This window comes from Pan troglodytes, chromosome 17 (assembly GCF_028858775.2).
Source record: "Pan troglodytes isolate AG18354 chromosome 17, NHGRI_mPanTro3-v2.0_pri, whole genome shotgun sequence".
In the NCBI taxonomy this organism is placed as follows: domain Eukaryota; kingdom Metazoa; phylum Chordata; class Mammalia; order Primates; family Hominidae; genus Pan; species Pan troglodytes.
This window is the reverse complement of record NC_072415.2, coordinates 34,045,261-34,064,891: the sequence shown is the minus strand read 5'-3', so window position 1 is coordinate 34,064,891 and position 19,631 is coordinate 34,045,261. Positions and strand designations below refer to the sequence as shown.

At 39.8% G+C, this 19,631-nt stretch overlaps 1 protein-coding gene and 1 non-coding gene across 8 annotated transcripts in view; one reads left to right on the top strand and one right to left on the bottom strand.

The window, feature by feature from the left end:
• Positions 1-19,631, top strand: part of OSBPL1A (oxysterol binding protein like 1A) — a 233,095-nt gene that overhangs the window by 177,315 nt on the left and 36,149 nt on the right. The gene's annotated exons all lie outside the window — the stretch shown is intronic.
• Positions 481-585, bottom strand: LOC112206350 (U6 spliceosomal RNA). Its single transcript, XR_002940572.1, has one exon. It is a non-coding gene; the product is annotated as a U6 spliceosomal RNA (small nuclear RNA).

The following is a 19,631-nucleotide window of genomic DNA, read 5'->3' as shown; positions in this document are numbered from 1 at the left end:
TACTGCACATTGTGTAATGGATGAATCGAGCTAATATATGCATACCTCACATGCTTATTTTTTATGGTGAGAACACTTTATACTCTCCAGTGATTTTCAAGTATATAATACATTGTTAGTAACTATAGTCACCACGTTGGGCCAGGTGCGGTGGCTCACGCCTATAATCCCAGCACTTTGGGAGACCGAGGTGGGTGGATCACCTGAGGTCAGGAGTTCGAGACCAGCCTGGCCAACATAGTGAAACCCCCATCTCTACCAAAAAATACAAAAATTAGCCAGGCGCGGTAGTGCATGCCTGTAATCCCAGCTACTCAGAAGGCTGAGGCGGGAGAATCGCTTGAACCTGGGAGGCAGAGGTTGCAGTGAGCCAAAAGCACCCCACTGCACTCCAGCCTGGGTGACGGAGCGAGACTCCATCTCAAAAAAAACAAAACAAAAACCATGTTGTACAGTAGATTACTTGAACTGATTTCTACAAAAAATATGGGACACTTCATGAATTTGCATGTCATCCTTGTTCAGGGGTCATGCTAATCTTCGTATCATTTCAATGTTTAGTATATGTGTTGCCAAAGCAGGCACTCATTTCATCTTTTAAATAACTCAGTATGTATCTCTAAAACAGTGGGAGTCTTTTTTGCCTCTAAACCACAGTACTATTATCATGTATAATAATAATTTCTTAATTATCATCAAGTATTTAGTTAGTATTCACATTTCCTTGATTGTCTTGTAAATGTCATTTAGTAATTGGATCCAAAATGGTATTTAGTAATTGGATCCCAAAGTTCTACATACTGCCTTTGGTTTCTATGTCTCTTAAGTCATTTTACTCCAGGTTTCCTCTTCCCTCCCCCATTTTTTCTTGCCATTTATTTTTCAAGAAACCTGGTCATTTGTTCTGTAGAGTATTCTACCATCTGGATATTGCTGGTTGTATTCCTGGGGTATCATTCCACATGTTCTTTTACTCCTGAATTTCCTGTGGACTGATGGTTATTTACAAAGGTGTGGCCAGATTTATGTTTCAGTTTTTTAGCACAAAATTCATAGGTACACAAACCATAGGTACTTCCTATGACATCAATCAGAGAGCATTTGCTCTCTGATTCTCTTCTTTCTGTAATGGTGAGATTGATTCTTGGGTTTAGTCATTGACAATCTGACACATCCATGATAAAGTTGCCTGACAGTCTTTCACCTAATGATTTAGTGGTTGATCATTGTCTTCATCTTTATTTCTTTAGGTGCTACAAAACAGTAGTCTTTCAATTCTGTCATTCCTTCTACATTTATTAGCTGAAAATCTATAAAGAAGAGCTTCTGACAGGGTGCAGTGGTTCACACCTGTAATCCCAGCACTTTGGGAGGCAGAGGCAAGTGTATCACTTGAGGCCAGGAGTTCAAGACCAGTTGGCCAACATGGTGAAACTCTGTCTCTGCTAAAAATACAAAAATTAGCTGGGCATGGTGGCGGGTGCCTGTAATCTCAACTACATGGGAGACTGAGGCAGGAGAATCGCTTAAACTCGGGAAGTGGAGGTTGCGGTGAGCTGAGATCACACCACTGCACTCCAGCCTGAGTGACAGAGCAAGACTCTGTCTCAAAAAAAAAAAAAAAAAGAGCAAAACTTGTCTCAAAAAATAAAGAAGAGTTTCCTAGCACCTCCTTATAAAATGATCTATATATTGGTTCCCTAGCATCCTACAAAGGTAATATATGAGCCCATGGGTTGGATTTGTTTAAATCTATTACAGTATCTTTCCCCCGCTTTGGTCAGAGTAAGCCCCTCTGGGTCATCTTCTGTGTCCATCTGACAGGACCCTCATTGGTTTCTCTGGTAATTTTTTTTATAGATATTTGTAGGCAATAACTCCATTGTCTTTGATAGCTGCCTTGCTTTCTGATAAGAAAAAAGTGTTTCAGGCTTACATCATTTGTTTCCTGCCCCAGACATAGAGTCAGCTATTTCTCTAAGGAGCCATATTTCATTTTAGTGGGAAATAATATTTAGAAATAACAATCTGAGTGGTAAGGATGTTCATTGCTACTGCATTGACAGTTGTTTGTAGTCTTATTCCTCGGAGACAGCTGAAACCTTTCCTCCCCTTTAAAAAAAAAAATAACTGATGAACCCTAAACAAAAACAGGTAAATAAAATTGTTTTTGTCCTTCTTTTTAATTTATATGAAAAGATGTTTGAGTTTTGGAAGTTTGTATTGTCCTTTGAAACTGGAATTTAAGAAAGAGGTAGCTGAAAAGAAAGTACTGATCTTAGAATAACATTGTTTTCTGTTGGTAAATGTGAAATAAGAAAAATTGCCCATATATTTAAAATCCATGAACATGGTTTTCCTTTTTCTTTTTTCTTTCTGGAGACACAGTCTCGCTCTGTCGCCAAGGCTGGAGTGCAGTGGCACTATCTCGGCTCACTGCAACCCCTGCCTCCCGGGTTCAAGCATTTCTCCTGCCTCAGCCTCCCAGGTAGCTGGGACTGCAGGCACACGCTGCCACGCCCAGCTAATTTTTTTGTATTTTAGTACAGACAGGGTTTCACTGTGTTGCCCAGGCTGGTCTCGAACTCCTGAGCTCAGGCAATCCACACGCCTTGGCCTCTCAAAGTGCTGGGATTACAGGTGTGAGCCACTGCGCTGGGCCAGTTTTTCATTTTATTGAGAATACAAAGGTGTGTCTGGTCTCCACAAAGCTGGTTGTAAAGTTACACTGTCAAATGTAAACAAGAGGTGACGAGAGGCTGTAAGCTCTGTTATTTATACCTGGGTCCCTTGATACTACTTTCCCCATTCAGAGGTCTCGTTATTTTCTCCTTTTGATCCCTGGACTTTTTCAATATCTTAGGTAAATATCCAATTTCTATTTCAAGTTTACTTTGTAAACACTTATAATCCCCAGGATGTCAACAGAAAGAAGCAGTTAAATATTTATTAAAACGTATATTCTTGCTTGGCATCTCGATCCATTTATCCAAAGATGTACCCTCTTCCCCCAACCCTCCCATTCCCAACACACGTGAACACAAGATTTTGAGTGCCTAGGAAATATCTTTCACAGTGACAGCCTTTTAATGGTCTGCCTTAACCTGTTTCTTCTGCCCACATCTTCTAATAAATCATAGATTGGGTATCTTGACTTCTGGTGACTTAAGGGATTTGGTCTCTACAAATACACTGAAGTATCTGTTTTCCTTTGGAGCTGTGCCAATCTAAATTTTGCCTAAAGGAGAAAATCGCCTCAGGGGACACGGAGTTCTTTGGCCTTATTTGCTTTGCTTGGTAGCTTAGGAGGAATTTTCCTCTTTCAGAAAACACCATATATAATAATAAAAATATTGCAAGGTAAATAAATTAAGGAAGTGATTGTTTTAAAAACCACTTAGATCCTTTACAGGTTGGTTGGTTGGTTGGTTTGCCTTGTGTTTTAGAATCCTCAGAAAAATTTGGTTTATACACAGCTCTTTTCAAAACACATTGATTGCATAAAATGTGATATGTTCTCATTGTCTGGGCTATGACCTGCTATTGTATCATGTTGATACAGCACAGTGTTCAGCCAGGATTTGAAATTTAGCATACAATATCCATTTTACCATAGTAAATTTCAGATCTGATTGTGTGTTTTAGGACGTTGTGTAATCTTTCTCAGCAGAAAAAAAACCTGCTTTAGGAAAGGGGAAGGATGCAGTCCTATGCAGGACAGGTATTTTACTATGCTCAGAGCAGTCCGAAAGGAAACAGAAGGGAAAATAACATACGTGTCAGAGAACCCTGGAGATATTATGTGTTATGTATCACAGAGCAGGAAGGAACCAGAAACTCAACTCCCTTCCTAGAAATTCTATCCCTCTGATGGTAAGCAATCAAAAGCATCTCAGATCATTTATAAACAAAGTTAAATCAGGCTGTGGAAGTAGCTAAAGCAAAGCACAAACAAATTGTTATATTTATTCTGAAAAAGTAGGTGTGGTTTGAAGGGAAGTTAGTCTGGAAAGTTCAGAGCCATGAAAAGCAACACAGTCATATTTGCAGAAGGGCACTTCTGTTATTCAGTCCATCTCTGCTTCCTTTTTTGTCTTCTCTTGTTGTGAAGTATTTTTTGCACAGTTTTCCTCAAACCCTTGTTTTGGTGATCAGAAATCCTTGTCTGCAGTGTTCCGGATAACATACAGCCTATTAAAAACAGCCTTGCTCCAGAGTTACATTCAACGATCAACAATTTTTATCAAGAGTTCAAACCTACATTTCTAGTAGAGAACTCCAGGTCTCACCAAACAGCCTACTGCTACCACCAGCCTCCTAATCCAACTGGAGGTGTTCAAGTTCTGAGACATAACCTTTCTTGATAGAGAGCCCAAGAGATTTCTATTATAGTCAGGAAGGGCTTCTTTCCCCTCCCCAACCAACAAAATTACCAGTAATAAGACAGCTTTGGATCCTTTTTGGAATGTGGAGAGATGTTAGTAGATGTGTGCTCACCACCTTGAAGCCTCTCTGCTCCTTAGAGAGCTCCACACTGCAGGAGACCTAGTTAATCCTTTAGGGATGACGGTAGTTAGCTCTGATCTGTGCAGCATTCACCATGCATTGCATTAATCTCTCTGTTGTTCAGACCGTTTCCTTTAGGTCCTAACGACCATGATCTACTCTCACTTTTCACTTAATTTCAATGACTTCACATCCGTCTGTTCCAGCACCTGTTGCATGAAATCTAAGTTATTCTTAGAGATAAAGGTGAGCAAAGAATAGTGACCTTGTCCCTAGGTTAAGGTCTGCCTTCCTGTTTCATCTTTCCTTCCCCAGGACTGTGCTGAACTCTGTGAAGCAGGCCTAGAGTAAGGGAATCCAGCTGCCTAAAATGACATCTTCTTAGTAAACTAAAAGCCTGGTTCAGAGATATTTTTTCATCATTTCCTTTTTGCTTTCAAATGTGAAGATTCTGTAAGCATTCCTGTTAATCCAGTTATGGTGATAAACTGAGAAATAAAAAGAAAATGTACTGTGTTCTTGAAGCTTGACAACGAATTCTGAATTTTAGAAATCCATTGTGAAAATCAGTTTAAAATTGTGTACATACAATTTTAACTTATTAAAGTCAAAACAAGCAAAACCTCTTGTAAAACAAGACCACCCTAACCTTTTTATTGTGTAGAGCCAGATTTGTTAAGTGGCAATCATAGACTATAGATAAGTCATTTACAACATCAAAAATGAAAAATAATTTTAAGTTATGGAAATATTAGCAAAATTAAATAGTAATATCAGATAATTACATCAGATTTGATTATTATTATTATCATTTTGAGACAGTCCTACTCTATCATCCAGCCTGGAGGGCAGTGGTGTTGTAATCTTGGCTCACTGCAACCTCTGCCTCCTGGGTTCAAGCAGTTGAACTTCTGAGTAGCTGGGATTGCTGGGATTACAGGCCTGCGCCACCATGCCTGGCTAATTTTTTATATTTTTAGTAGAGACAGGATTTCACTATGTTGCCCAGGCTGGTCTCGAACTCCTGAGCTCAAGTGATCCGCCTGCCTCGGCCTCCCAAAGTGCTAGGATTACAGGCGTGAGCCACTGTGCCTGGCCACATCAAATTATTAAACTTAAAATAGGAAACCAAATCATTGGATTTTTTTTAAAGATTCATAACTAAAAAAGGTATATGACTAGTCTTAGAGCTCTTGTCTTAGACTTGTACTGACCTGCTTCTAAGATGCTACGCTAATTTTAGTTGGAGAGGTCTAACAGCAGGTTAAATACCCAGCTGTTGAGTCACCCTCGTCTCTGACTAAGTTGTAAGATATGGTGCTCATTCATACTAGGCTTCAGAATGGCATTCTAGATATACAGAGAGAACTTTGTGATGACTGTATTTGTCTGAATTCGAACCTGAAACTAGGTACAGGGTACATTATTATAACAGTCATGCAGGAAGAGTTTTAAGTGATTGGCCTCTTTAAGACCAGCCTAAATTCTGCTTCTGTTGAAATGGGGATGGGCAAATTTCAGGAATTTAATTGTATAGGTAAATTTTAGACACTTTGTGTTGATTTCTGTATATTAAACTTGCCAAGTATTTCATATATAACTTTGAAGATCTTGAATCTTCATATACATTACAACTAAAGTTTTAATTAAGAGTACACAACTGAGAAAAATAGTATTTTTACGACCGTGGAATACATCTTATCACCTTTGGAGGGCAAACATTTTCCCTTGTTTGAGGGCATCATTTTCATTGTGATAAAATCAAATTATATCAACTTAAGGTGAGATTTTGTGAGTTGTGTGACTAAAAACCAGTATTTACTCTCAGATTTAAATGTTAAGAGAATATGAAAAATCATATCGAACTTTTAGGCAGTCAGGTGAACTACTAAAGATGAGTATGTTGGTTGAAATTTTTGAATTCTGTCTTATTAAAATAAGGTTATATTTGTTTCAGACTATCTTATTTATTTCAAATATTTTTAAGCCCACTTAGTGGAAGTGCCAGAGTTTTAAAGTTTTTGAAGGCCGGGTGTGGTGTCTCACACCCGTAATCCCAGCTCTTTGGGAGGCTTAGGCGGGTGGATCACGAGGTCAGGAGATCGAGACCATCCTGGCCAACATGGTGAAACCCCGTTTCTACTAAAATTAAAAAAAAATTAGCCAGGTGTGGTGGTGTGCGCCTTTAGTCCTAGCTACTCAGGGGGCTGAGGCAGGGGAATCGCTTGAACCTGGGAGGCGGAGGTTGCAGTGAGCCAAGATCACACCACTGTACTCCAGCCTGGTAACAGAGCAAGACTACCTCTCAAAAAAAAAAAAAGTTTCTGAAGCAGATTCCAGAAATGAAATAACATTTTGAAACAGAAGTATCTCAACTGTAAATATTCCTTGATATTTTATTTATCCAGCTTCCTAATATCCTCAAAACCTTATAGTAGTTGAAATGTAGTTAATATTTGTTGAATGCATTGATTTTTTTTTTTTGAGATGGAGTTTTGCTCTGTTGCCCAGGCTGGAGCGCAATGGTGCGATCTCCCGAGTAGCTGGGATTACAAGCACATGCCACCACACCCAGCTAATTTGTGTATTTTAGTAGAGACAAGGTTTCACCATATTGGCCAGGCTGGCTTCGAACTCCTGACCTCAAGTGATCTACCCACCTCGGCCTCCTGAAGTGCTAGGATTACAGGCATGAGACACTGCGCCTGGCCGAATTTTTTTTTCTTTTTTTTAGCTGCCTTGTTCCAAAATTTCTTAAATCTGTACTGGGAAAAAGGAAAGTCCTTCTGCTGACTGTCTATGCCAGTGGTTCTAGAAAGTAGAGATTTTGGACTCTTGTGGTGGGGAGTAGGGGTCCTCAAGGCCCTTTCAGGGGACAAAAAAGTTACAACAGTTTTCATTATATTACTAAAAATGTGCCTTTTTCCTATCATTCACTTAAATGTTTACAATAAAGTTTCTAGACTACTTGATGTAAGAAATCGCAGATTGAATGCATAAACAGTTATGAGAATCCAGTTATCCTTTCTTAATCCAGACATTTAAAAGATTGCAACAATGTAAAACAATGCTACTCTTCTAACTATTTTTGTTTTGGAAAATACAGTCTTTTTCTATAAAAATGTTATTTAGGGCTGGGTGCGGTGGCTTATGCCTGTAAATCCCAGCACTTTGGGGGGCCGAGGCAGGTGGATTGCCTGAGGTCAGGAGTTCGAGACCAGCCTGGCCAACCTGGTGAAACCCTGTCTCTACTAAAAATACAAAAAATTAGCTGGGCGTGGTGGTGGGCACCTGTAATCCTAACTATTTGGGAGGCTGAGGCAGGAGAATCACTTGAACCCGGGAGGCAGAGGTTGCAGGGAGCCAAGATCATGCCATGGCATTCCAGCCTGGGTGACAGAGCGAGACTCCGTCTCAAAAAAAAAAAAGTTATTTGGGTTAACATATCACTTTTACTTTTATTAAATGAATTAATAAGTCAAGAAATTATTTTCAGCTTTTTAAAAATTTGGTAAATAGCAGTAGATAAAATCCACATTAAAAGAAAACTGTACCAGATACGATGGCTCACACCTGTAATCTCAGCACTTTGGGAGGCCAAGGTGGGAGGATCACTTGAGTCCAGGAGTTTGAGACCATCCTGGGTAACATAGGGAGACCCCATTGCTACCAAAAGAAAGAAAAAATAGGTGAGTATGGTGGCACTTGCCTGTGGTCCCAGCTACTTGGGAGGCTGAAGCAGGAGGATTGCCTGAGCCTGGGAGGTCAAGGCTGCAAGTGAGTCATGATCGTGCCACCGTATTCCAGCCTGGATGACAAAGTAAGACCCTATCTCAAGAAAAAAAAAAAAAGAAAAGGAGAGATCAATGAAAGGGAAAGAAAAACTAACTCTTTTGGGGTCTTCAATAAGAGTTTTTTTTGTTTTTTGTTTTGTTTTGTTTTTGAGATGGAGTCTCACTCCATCACCCAGGCTGGAGTGCAGTAGCACAATTTTAGCTCACTACTCACGATTTTGGCAACCTCCACCTCCCAGATTCAAGTGATTCTCCTGCCTCAGCCTCCCAAGTAGTTGGGATTACAGGCGCCCACCACCACGCCCGGCTAATTTTTGTATTTTTAGTAGAGACGGGGTTTCAACATGTTGGCCAGGCTGGTCTTGAACTCCTGACCTCATGATCCACCTGCCTCGGCCTCCCAAAGTGCTAGGATTACAGGCGTGAGCCACTGCACCTGGCCCTGGGGTCTTGAATAATTTTTAAGAGTTTAATTGATCTTAAGACCAAAAGTTTGAGAAATGCTAATCTATAGCAACAAGTTACATTACATTATAGTTTCTTTTTGTTTGTTTCGTGGTTGCAGTATAATTTTTATATAGTGAAAGTAACAGATCTTACATATAAATTTGGTGAGTTTTGTCAGGTGCATGGACCCATGTAACTAACATCCCAGTCAAGATGTGGAACATTTCCATCACTCCAGGATGTTCTCCCTGACTCCTTTCAGTCGATCCCCCACTCTCCGTAGACAGCCACTGCTCTGATTTCTGCCACTATGGATTAGTCTTATCTTGAACTGCATTATAAATGAATCACAGAGCGTGTGCTCCTTGAATGTGGCGTTGGTCACTCAACACCGTGTCTTGACTTCCATTCCTATTGTATATATCGTTGCTCTTTCCTTTTTATTGGTGAATGCTATGTTAGTTTGAATATCCCACAATTTGGCTTATCTGTACTCCTGTTGATGGAATTTGTTTTTTTTCCGGTTTGGAGTTATGAACAAAAAAGCTTTTATAAATGTTCTTCTAGATACCATTCTGCAGACATGTTTCATTCTCTTCACTATGTAGGAGTAGAACTTTTGGGTCATAGGGGAGATGTGTGTTTAGCTTTGTAAGATGTTACTGTACTGTTTCCTGAATATGTACCATTTTGCACTGCAGTCTGAAATACGTAAGAATTTTAGTTGCTCCACATCCTCACCGACATTTGGTGTTTTGTAGGTATGACATGGTACCTCGTTCTGTGGTTTTAATTTATATTTTCTTATTGATTTTGAATGCTTGTCCATGTTTTCCTTAGCCATTGTTTTTGTGACGTGTCTGGGAGTTTTGTCCATCTTAAATGTGTTTGTATGTCTTTGTGTTATTGATTTGTAGTAATTCTTTATGTATTCTGGATACTAATCCTCTATCAAATACACGTATCATGAGTATTTTCTCTTAGTTGGTAGCTTGCCCTTTCATTTCTTTAATAATGAACAGAAGTCTTTAATTTCTTCTTTGTTTGAACAGAGTCTTTAATTTTAATGAAGTCCACTTTGTAATTTTTCTATTATGTTAGTGCTCTCTTGGGGGTTCTCTCTAAGTAATTGTTGCCTACCCCAAACTTTCAGCCACTGCCCTGGTGCTCTCTGGTGTATCACCAGTGGTGTGTTCTTGAAGTTAATTTGGTCAGTGTCTTTTGAAGAGAATGACAGAAAAATGAAAGGTATTTAGAGCACATCAGAAATTCAGTGATGCAACATTTTAATTCCTCAGAGTAAACAATGGCCTTTTGTTGTTGATACTATGGAATAATTGTTTCTCATTGTAAATGTGCGTGGGACAGTTTACTCATTCTAGATCCCTAATTAATAGAAAATCATCTGGCATAAAGTTGATCTCAGCAATGTGTGCTAAGTACCTATATTACAGGTTCTATGCCATTCACTGCAGGTTCAACAGGGCTTGGAATCTAATGGTAATAAGAGTTTAATTAAGTAAGTAAATCTGCCGCAGCAATGTTACATGTTCTTAAGAAATTGGTGGTAGGTGAGTAACAGTGTTTGTAGGAACTTTTAGCCTTTCAAATGGAGAGAATGTGTTGCATTCTCTGTGGTTCCTTATGCTCCAACCAGGACAAAGAAGGAGTAGAGAGATGAGTGTTAAATTTCTAACAATGGAATTTGGTACTTTTCAAATGACTTGTAAGTCAGAATGTATTTATCCAGTGGTGAGATTGCTAGGCTTTTCTGCTCATCATTTGTTTTCAACCGTTGTTTAAAGAATAGACTTGTGAGCTGTATCCCAGATGAACTATGTAAAGATTTTTTTCAAGCAAGATTATGCATCATTTGTGAAAATGAAGTAAGACTTTTTAATTACTACAGTAATTTACTCTCTAACATAATTTTAAAATCTAATTACTTTTGTGAATTCAAGTTTATTTTATAGTTTAGCTCTAATGACTTCCTAATTTGGAAGACTATTTTGCTTTGAGTGTTTAGTAAACTTCAGCAGAGCAATAGAAATTAAAGATACAAGCTGTGTCATTAAATTATATTTAAATTGGGACTTGTAGGCAGGGCAGGGTGGTTCATGCCTGTAATCCCAGCACTTTGGGAGGCTGAGGTGAGTGGATTGCTTGAGGCCAGGAGTTTGAGACCAGCCTGGGTAACATGGCAAAACCTTGTCTCTGCTAAAAATACGAAACGTAGCCAGTGTTGTAACACACGCTTGTAGTGCCAGCTACTCCAGAGGCTGAGGCATGAGAGTCGCTTGAACCCAGGAGGCAGAGGATGCAGTGAGCCAAGACTGTGCCACTGCATTCCAGCCTGGGTGACAGAAGGAAGGATTTGGAGGAAACGATAAGAAGTCTGATAGTTGAGAAGAGAGGTGATAAGTATCTAATAGCTGTAAATACTTATACACACACAAGTGCAAAACACACGTATAACAATATACATGTATACATACAGATTGTCAATGTTGTAGTTACAGATGTGTTGAAATCTGTTTCTCTGTGGAATAGTTTTCTTAGATTTTTAGTTCATTCTTTAATCTTGAATCAGAGGTAAGAATTAAGTTGTTTCTCACTTTTCTAAATATCCAGATCAATATTCTGCTACCTAAAATTATGATTCCTACATAATACTTAATAAAAAATACTTATTTGTTAAGTGCAAGTGAAAATGTGTGTTAAATAAGTTGGTTTTGAAAATATTATTTTAAGTGACATAAGAGGCTGAGCGCAGTGGCTTACGCCTGTAATCCCAACACTTTGGGAGGCCAAGGCAGGCAGATCACCTGAGGTCAGGAGTTCAAGACCAGCCTGGCCAATATGGCGAAACCCCATCTCTACTAAAAATACAAAAATTAGCCAGGCATGATGGTGGGTGCCTGTAATCCCAGCTACTCGGGAGGCTGAGGCAGGAGAATCGCTTGAACCTGGGAGGCGGAGGTTGCCGTGAGCCAAGATCGCACCGCTGCACTCCAGCCTGGGTGACAGAGCAAGACAGAAAATGATTGTTGTGTTCTTCATACCTCATTGCTTACTTATCCATATCATTTTTTCACCGTTTTTCTTTCTTTGGCTCCATCGTAACTTGAGACATTAGGTAAAATCATTTATTTTAAAACTTTGAGCACCTGTCATATGCAAAATATTCTGTACCCTGAAGGACACAGAGGAGAGTAAGACATAGTCTCTAATCTCAGAGTCTCAGAGCGGAGGGGGATTACACTCTGAGTGGCAGATATGTAAAAAACAGCAGAGGGAATGAATGAAGGTAGGGAAAATAAAGAACTGTGAAATTGAAGCTGAGCACGGAACTAGCCAATTTCATTGTTCTAAATTAGAACCTTGGACTTGCTTTTAAAATCCCATTGCTGACATCGTGGCTGACTTTGAGATCATTCCCCAAGGCTGGGTGCAGAAGAGAAGCCTGAATGGGGGAGCATGCTCGAAGTCTCCCAGAGATAGACTGGGAGAGGACGTACCCTCGGATCTGGATGGGAATGAGTTTTAATACCATCTAATCATGTCAATGGAATGTTTAAGGCGCAGTAAAATTGTTTGGGATTTATTAGTATGTTCTTTCATCATTTTAATTAAATGAAAAATATTAATTGGACAGAATTGTCCCAGCACTTTCACTCTGGTCATATGACATTAAAACAAAGAATACCAATGAATTATTAAATGGCAGAAAAGAAAGGGACATTTCCAAGTCAGAGTCCCTCCTGAGTTACTTCGTTATGTCTTAACCACTGTCTTTGCTCATAGATTCTTTGTTTAGCATTCTGCAGCCTCCTAACCAGAAGCTCTTGGAAGGGATAGTTCATTAATTTGAAAAATCTCTTCCATTTGTACCTGTATCTGGTCCGAGGTGACAGCCATTGGCTGGCATTCACCATCCAGGTATAAAGCCTTCCATCCAGGTGTGGTGGCTCACACCTGTAATCCCAGCACTTTGGGAGGCCAAGGTGCGAGGACAATCTGAGGTCAGGAGTTCGAGACCAGCCTGGCCAACATGGTGAAACCCCATCTCTACTAAAAGTACAAAAATTAGCCAGGCACGGTGGCACATGCCTGTAGTCCCAACTACTCAGGAGGCTGAGGCAGGAGAATCACTTGAACCCCAGAGGCGGAGGTTGCAGTGAGCCGAGATCGCACCACTACACTCCAGCCTGGGTGACAGATCGAGACTCTGTCTCAAAACAACAACAATAAAAAAGGCTTCCTAGGGGAAAAGAAGCACAAGTGGTGAAAACCATTTCATTTTCTGCTTTTCTCCAGGGCAATAGAAACAATTTCATTCCTGTTTCTCTGTGAAAACCTTAATATAGTTATGAAAATTGTTTAATAGATAACCATTTTTAGATCATCTTTTGAAACTGTAATTAGTAAATTTTTCATCCAAAAAGTAATAGTAGTTTTAAATCTTTAACAACTCAGACAGGAAGATGAAAATTTTCCCTGAAATTATTGATAATAACAATAATATCAATCTCTACTTCATGTTGAAGGTTTTCTACCTACCAGGCACTGGGCTGAAGGTTTTATATCACTGACCAATTTCCATATTTAAAATAAAATTAAATTTGACCACATAATGCACACATATGGGGTGAATGTGTATTGCTGGGACAGAATTTTCATTAACAGCACCTACCCTTGCCAGATGAGTTTGATTTCATTTTTTAAAATGCTGTTTATATTACCATTAAATTGAGTCTATAGATCAGAATGAATGGGGCCTAAAGTTTTAAAAACACTCTCTGTGTGCATTGTTTCATGGGAGCTCCACCACGGCCATATGAAACACTAGTATTGTCATTTTCAAGGAAAAACCGAGGTTTGGAATAGGTTAGTTACATGTTCAAGTTCACACAGTAAGTGGCAGAGTTCTGAAAGCCAGGAGTGACGGCTGTGGAGTTAAAGAATCCATTCTACTAATTCAATATATGACCATGGACAAGTTATTTAATACCAGTGCTTAATAAGATTACTTTGAGGATTAAATGAGGTGATACACATTAAGTGATTAACACAGTCTAAACTGGAGCAAACTCTCACTAAATGCTAGCCATTAGTATTCATCCACTTCATCTTAGTAGAACTCTTTAAAGCTAGCCTGGGGATATTTTGATTTCACAGCATTTGTGAAAGTGTTGCTTTTTTAAAAACGCCTGAACTTTTTCTGTCTTCCCTGAAACATACAAATCAATGATCAAGGGTCTTTTGAACCGAGATAGAAGCTGGAATGAAGCTAAATAAAAATATAGACTATTAAGATTCCTGGAATTGCAAGTAAGAGAAGTGTTGGAGAGAGAGCTCCTCTGTCTTAGGAGAAAGGGAATAGGGCCACTGCACAGACCCTGTTTGTGAAAGGCATAGAGGGCACGAGAATCTTAGTCCCAAGTGGCCCCAGATGAGCAAACAAGGACATACCCCTTAAAGAGACCTAGCTATCTTTATGTAGAGATATGGACTTGAGAGAGAGAAATATATATCATTTAGAGAATGGGAACATCATGTTTAAAAAAAAAAAAAAAAGAAACAGCTTTAGGGTGGGAGAAGTCTTCACCAAGATAGAAAACACAGAAGCTAGTTTTAAAAAGGAGACATACTTGTTTGTAAAAGTTTTTTGTTAACCTGCAGATGGTACCATGTACAATCTAGGTGACAAAAGATTAATAGCTATCACATACAAAAAAAATTCTTACTAAATAACAAAAAAATCCAGCGGTATAGATGTTATAAATAGGCAGTTGACCATCTGTGAATTCAGATGGTCATTAAGCATATGAAAAATGTTCTAACTCACTAGTAGTCAAGGAAAAACAAAGTAAAATAACAAGGTAGCATCACTACCGCAGTCAGACCCAAAACCTAAAAGGACAAGAACACCTGTTAACACCAACTCTTTCTGGTGGGAAGAGAGTGCTCATAGACTGCTGGTGAGATAAGAAATTGTTAAAAGCTTCTCCAAAAGCCATCTGGCCGCATCTGTGGATATGTGAAATAGAGATACTCCTTGACCCAGCAATTTTAACCCCGGTGCTCTGCCCCATTAAAATGAAGGCATCAGATTTAAATAAGAATACATCATATATCGAAATATTTTTGTTGCATTGTTTCTTTTGGCAAAAGAATGAAATGGTAAATGCCTTTCATGGAGAATGACAAAATGTATTTTGAGATATAGTATTCTTATGGCATATTATACATTCCTTAAAATAATTAGTATACCATTTGACATCAACAAATTTGCGTGCAGTATTGACAAGCAGACCATAGAGAAGTGTGTATAATTAGTACCCTAATTTGGAATATGAAGGGCAGCACACCCCTTTGTGTGTGCACACATGCATGCTCTACATGTGGCTCTTTGGGAACATGTGGAAAAGCACAGAAAAATAGATGCCAGCTTCTTAACATGGATTATAGGGTGGTAGAGTGGTGGTGGAGATGGAGGAGTGGGGTGGCAAGCAAAAAGAACAAAGGGGGGAAAGACTACATTAAAAATAAAACCAGCGTGTGTGAGATGCTACCTACATACGTGTACATGTGCCTAAAGGTATTACAAAGAAAGATATACCTGTGTCTGTCGATGCGAAGGGGAGTGTCCTTGATATTTCGTGAAAAAGCAATGTGACCTATAGGGTAATATTTCAATTTAAAAAATGCACATACCTGTATACCCTTGTTTGTGTGAAGAGGGGGTGTGGAAAGGAGCACTCGTGCTGTTACTGTTGGTATTGGAGGGTGCAGGAGGAGAGGTCTAGCTTGTCCTTTATCTGTAGATCGTTTCCTTTGTTATATAATAATATATTTTGGCCAAGCACGGTGGCTCATGCCTGTAATCCCAGCACTTCGGGAGGCCACGGAGGGTGGATCACCTGTGGTCAGGAGTTCGAGACCAGCCTGGCTAACATGGTGAAACCCCATCTCTACTAAAAATACAAAATTAGCCGGACATGGTGGCGCATGCCTGTAGTCCCAGCTACTCGGATGGCTGAAGCAGGAGAATCGCTTGAACCCAGGAGGTGGAGGTTGCAGTGAGCCAAGATTGCGCCGTTGCATTGCAGCCTGGGCAAAAAGAGCGAAACTCTGTCTCCAAAAATAGTAATTATTTTTTAATTTGAAAAATAACCACATACTCCATCCCCCTCTAATTTAGTTATATTTACTACCATTTGGTATATGCCCGAGAAGATTGTTTTAATTATGTGTGTTGTTTTGGTTTTGACATAGAACTTGAATTCCTAAAAATTTAAGGTCAAGATTACCAAGCGTTGTGAATTAAGAAATTTACCTTTTGTTCTGGAGTACCTGTTAATAATGAATTGCTTTTTTCTTGTCCGTTGGAAAAATACCAAGTGTTGTGAATTAAGAAATTTACCTTTTGTTCTGGAATACCTGTTAATAATGAATTGTTTTTATTTTGTTCATTGGGAAAATACTGAATGATAGCTGTTTATGTTTCACATGTAGATTATGATAATAACATATACAGCCTTCCCAGGTAGGTAGATTTGGTTTAGCAAATCATACCGTAAACAGAGTCACATGACCAATGTTAGACTTGGGATAAGTTATCTGTAATGCAGGTGGTGAATGAAATATCTGTAATACACAAAGAGCTCCTACGTAGTGAGAAGATAATTTAGTGGATAGATGATGTCACCACTGACAATGAGTGTTTTTATCTTAGTATGTTTGTACTTTATAAAAATAACAAATAATTTTAAAAATTCTTTAAAACTGACATGTAGGTAAGAAGTTGAACCTTCATTTCTGAGAAGCCTTAATTGTCCTAGGCATTTTCCTTAGTGCAGATCTAGCTGCCAGCAGAAGGCGAATTGTACAGCTGTGTAGCTTCGACTTGCAAGATTTGCCCCAGGTTACGCAGCTGGGCGGTAGCAAGAGTTTGCACTGTAGCTCTGGTTTCCATTCCACGGTTCTTTTATAGCCTCCATGAAAGAGATGACACCTCCCCGACCTCCTGCCAAGTATAAGGATGTCTCAGTAAATATATGCACTCACACACACAAGACCCAGAAGAACTCATGTGTGTCTCATAAAAATCAGGAGGCAAACCTGGAAAGCATGAAACGCCTGGCAGCCAATTCCAGATGAAGCTTAATTTTGCCTACCTTTGTGTTATCATCTTGTTCTTTTTTTCAGAGGGCCTCTGTGAGCAAACAGTGTTGAGTATCTAGCCTAGCAATCCACAGAGCAGATGCAGGAGGTGGGCTCAGTGTCCAACAGGTAGATAAAGGAGATCTGTGCAGTTAGGTAAATTTGTGAGGCTCAGCTTCCAAATAACATACAATTTCTTTTTTTTTTTTTTAAATGGAGTCTTGGTCTGTTGCCCAGGTGGGAGTGCAGTGGCACAGCCTCAGCTCACTGCAACCTCTGCCTCCTGGGTTCAAGTGATTCTCCTGCCTCAGCCTCCCGAGTAGCTGGGACTACAGGCTTGTGCCACCACGCTCAGCTAATTTTTGTATTTTTAGTAGAGACGGGGTTTCACCATGTTGGCCAGGCTGGTCTCGATCTCCTGACCTCAAGTGATCTGTCTGCCTTGGCCTCCCAAAGTGCTGGGATTACAGGCATGAGCCACTGTGCCCGGCCCAAATAACAGGTAATTTCTGCCATCCAAATAACGTTTAAAGATTTTGGAGATCGTGATCTCCTGACCTTCACAACTTTCAGAACAAGGGGGATTCAAGCACAGCATTTGTTAGTCAACACTTCTTTAATGAATTTGGTTCTTTGGGGTCCGTCTACAATGCTGTGTAGCAGGGAAATAATGGTGTGCTAGCAGGCGGAGCCGTTTGCATCACATAGATGAAACCACTGTGAGACTCTTCATTTAAAAACCAGTTATTGTGCTGTTGTCTAGATAGTCGTAATGTCATCTGTATGGTTGAAAATAGAACCAGGACATATCACTGCCAGTCCCTGGTACAGGGTGTGTTCTCTCTGTATGAAGAGAAAAAGGAAGCATAGAATGCAAGATAATGACCCTCAGATAAACTCCACGGAGAGAGAATCACTGAGCTGTGCTTTCAGCCTGAAAATTCTGATTGCTGCTCTCGTCTGTTCTTATTTCTGCCTGGAGTAACACTGCCATCCAACACCATTCGGGAATTCTCTCTTCTTTTTTTCCTGGCAAAGAGAGTGAAATTTTTAAATATGGAAACACATCCTTTTCAACACAATTTATTTTTTTTAACTGAATCTCCTACCTAATTTTTTTTAAAATTTCTCTACTCCCTCTGCTTCTTCAAATAACACTGCAGAAGATTTAGCATTTTCTTGATGATTAGACTGTGGACTATTTTTTGTCTGTTCTTGACTTTAGAGTCGTAAAATTTTTGTTCCCCACCCTATTCTTGAAACAACACAACCCTTTTGTTTTCAGAAGTAATCACAGAGATCCATTCTGTCCAGTACAGTTGCCACTAGCCACGTGTGGCTTTTGGGCCCTTGAAATCTGGGTAGTACGACTGAGAAACTGATTTTTTTCCTTTTTTTTTTTTTTGACACGGAGTCTTGCTCTGTTGCCCAGGCTGGAGCGCAGTGGTGTAATCTCAGCTCACTGCAACCTCCGCTTCCCAGGTTCAAGTGATTCTCCTGCCTCAGCCTCCCAAGTAGTTGGGATTACAGGCACCCACCACTGCACCTGGCTAATTTTTGTATTTTTTAGTAGAGACGGGGTTTCACCATCTTGGCCAGGCTGGTCTTGAACTCCAGACCTTGTGATCCACCCACCTCAGCCTCCCAGAGTGTTGGGATTACAGGCGTGAGCCATGGCGCCCGGCCTGATTTTTTACTTAATTTTAATTAACATCAGTTGTAAAATGAAGCAGAAACTGTTCTTCCATTAAAAACGACTGTTAAGACTAGATTTCATGTTAACTGTTTAGTAGCTTAATTGAGATATGCTCTAAAAGTGTAGGATACACACTGGATTTCAAAGACAATATGGAAAAAAGTATAACATCATTTTTTGTATGTATTTATATGTTGAAATGCTAATATTTTGGATATACTGGGTTAAAATAAATTACTAAAATTAGTTTTGATTTTTTAAAATGTGGCTACTACAGAATTTGAGATTATACATGAAGCTCTCATTGTATTTCTCTGGCTGGATTTCTTGACCCTGGCACTGCTGACATTGTAAGTGGGTAATTCTTTGTTGTGGAGCCTGTCTTGTTCCTGGCATGATGTTTAGCAGCATCCTTGGTCGAGCTGGGGTGCCTTTCTGTGCCCTGACTGGTGGAATCCTCCAGCCTCTGTCTGAAACCCTTCCTTAAGAGGCCTCTCTCATCTCCTATTTTTAGAATTAATTGTGAGACAGGTCTTTATATCAGCCACCCTAATATAAGCATTCACCTGCAGTAATAGTCCTTCTCTCTTGAGTAGCACAGAATAAACTAAATTCTTTACAAAAGAGGTAATGTCTAATAGGTCATATACATTACAAAGCTTCTGCCACAAATACTTAAACTCCCACTTGGTGCTAGCCATTGTCCTAGGCAACAGGGCCACAGCAGTAGACAGAATATGAGTTCTCATGGAGTTTACATACTGTTTGGGGGTAGGAGGTCATCAACACATCAGCAAGAGAGTGTACCTTATGTCACGTCGATCAGTGCTGTGGAGGGGGAAGATGAAGCAGGCCAAAGTGCATAGCAGCTGGGGGAGCCGAGGGAGCTGGGGGCAAGGATGTTATTACTCCTGCCATCCCAGGCCCTCTCTCCGATATTCCAAGACCCCCCTCGTGCCCACTGTTCACCACACCCCCAGCTTTTGTTTCTCTAGCTTTGCACGTCCCTTAGCACCGCTTGT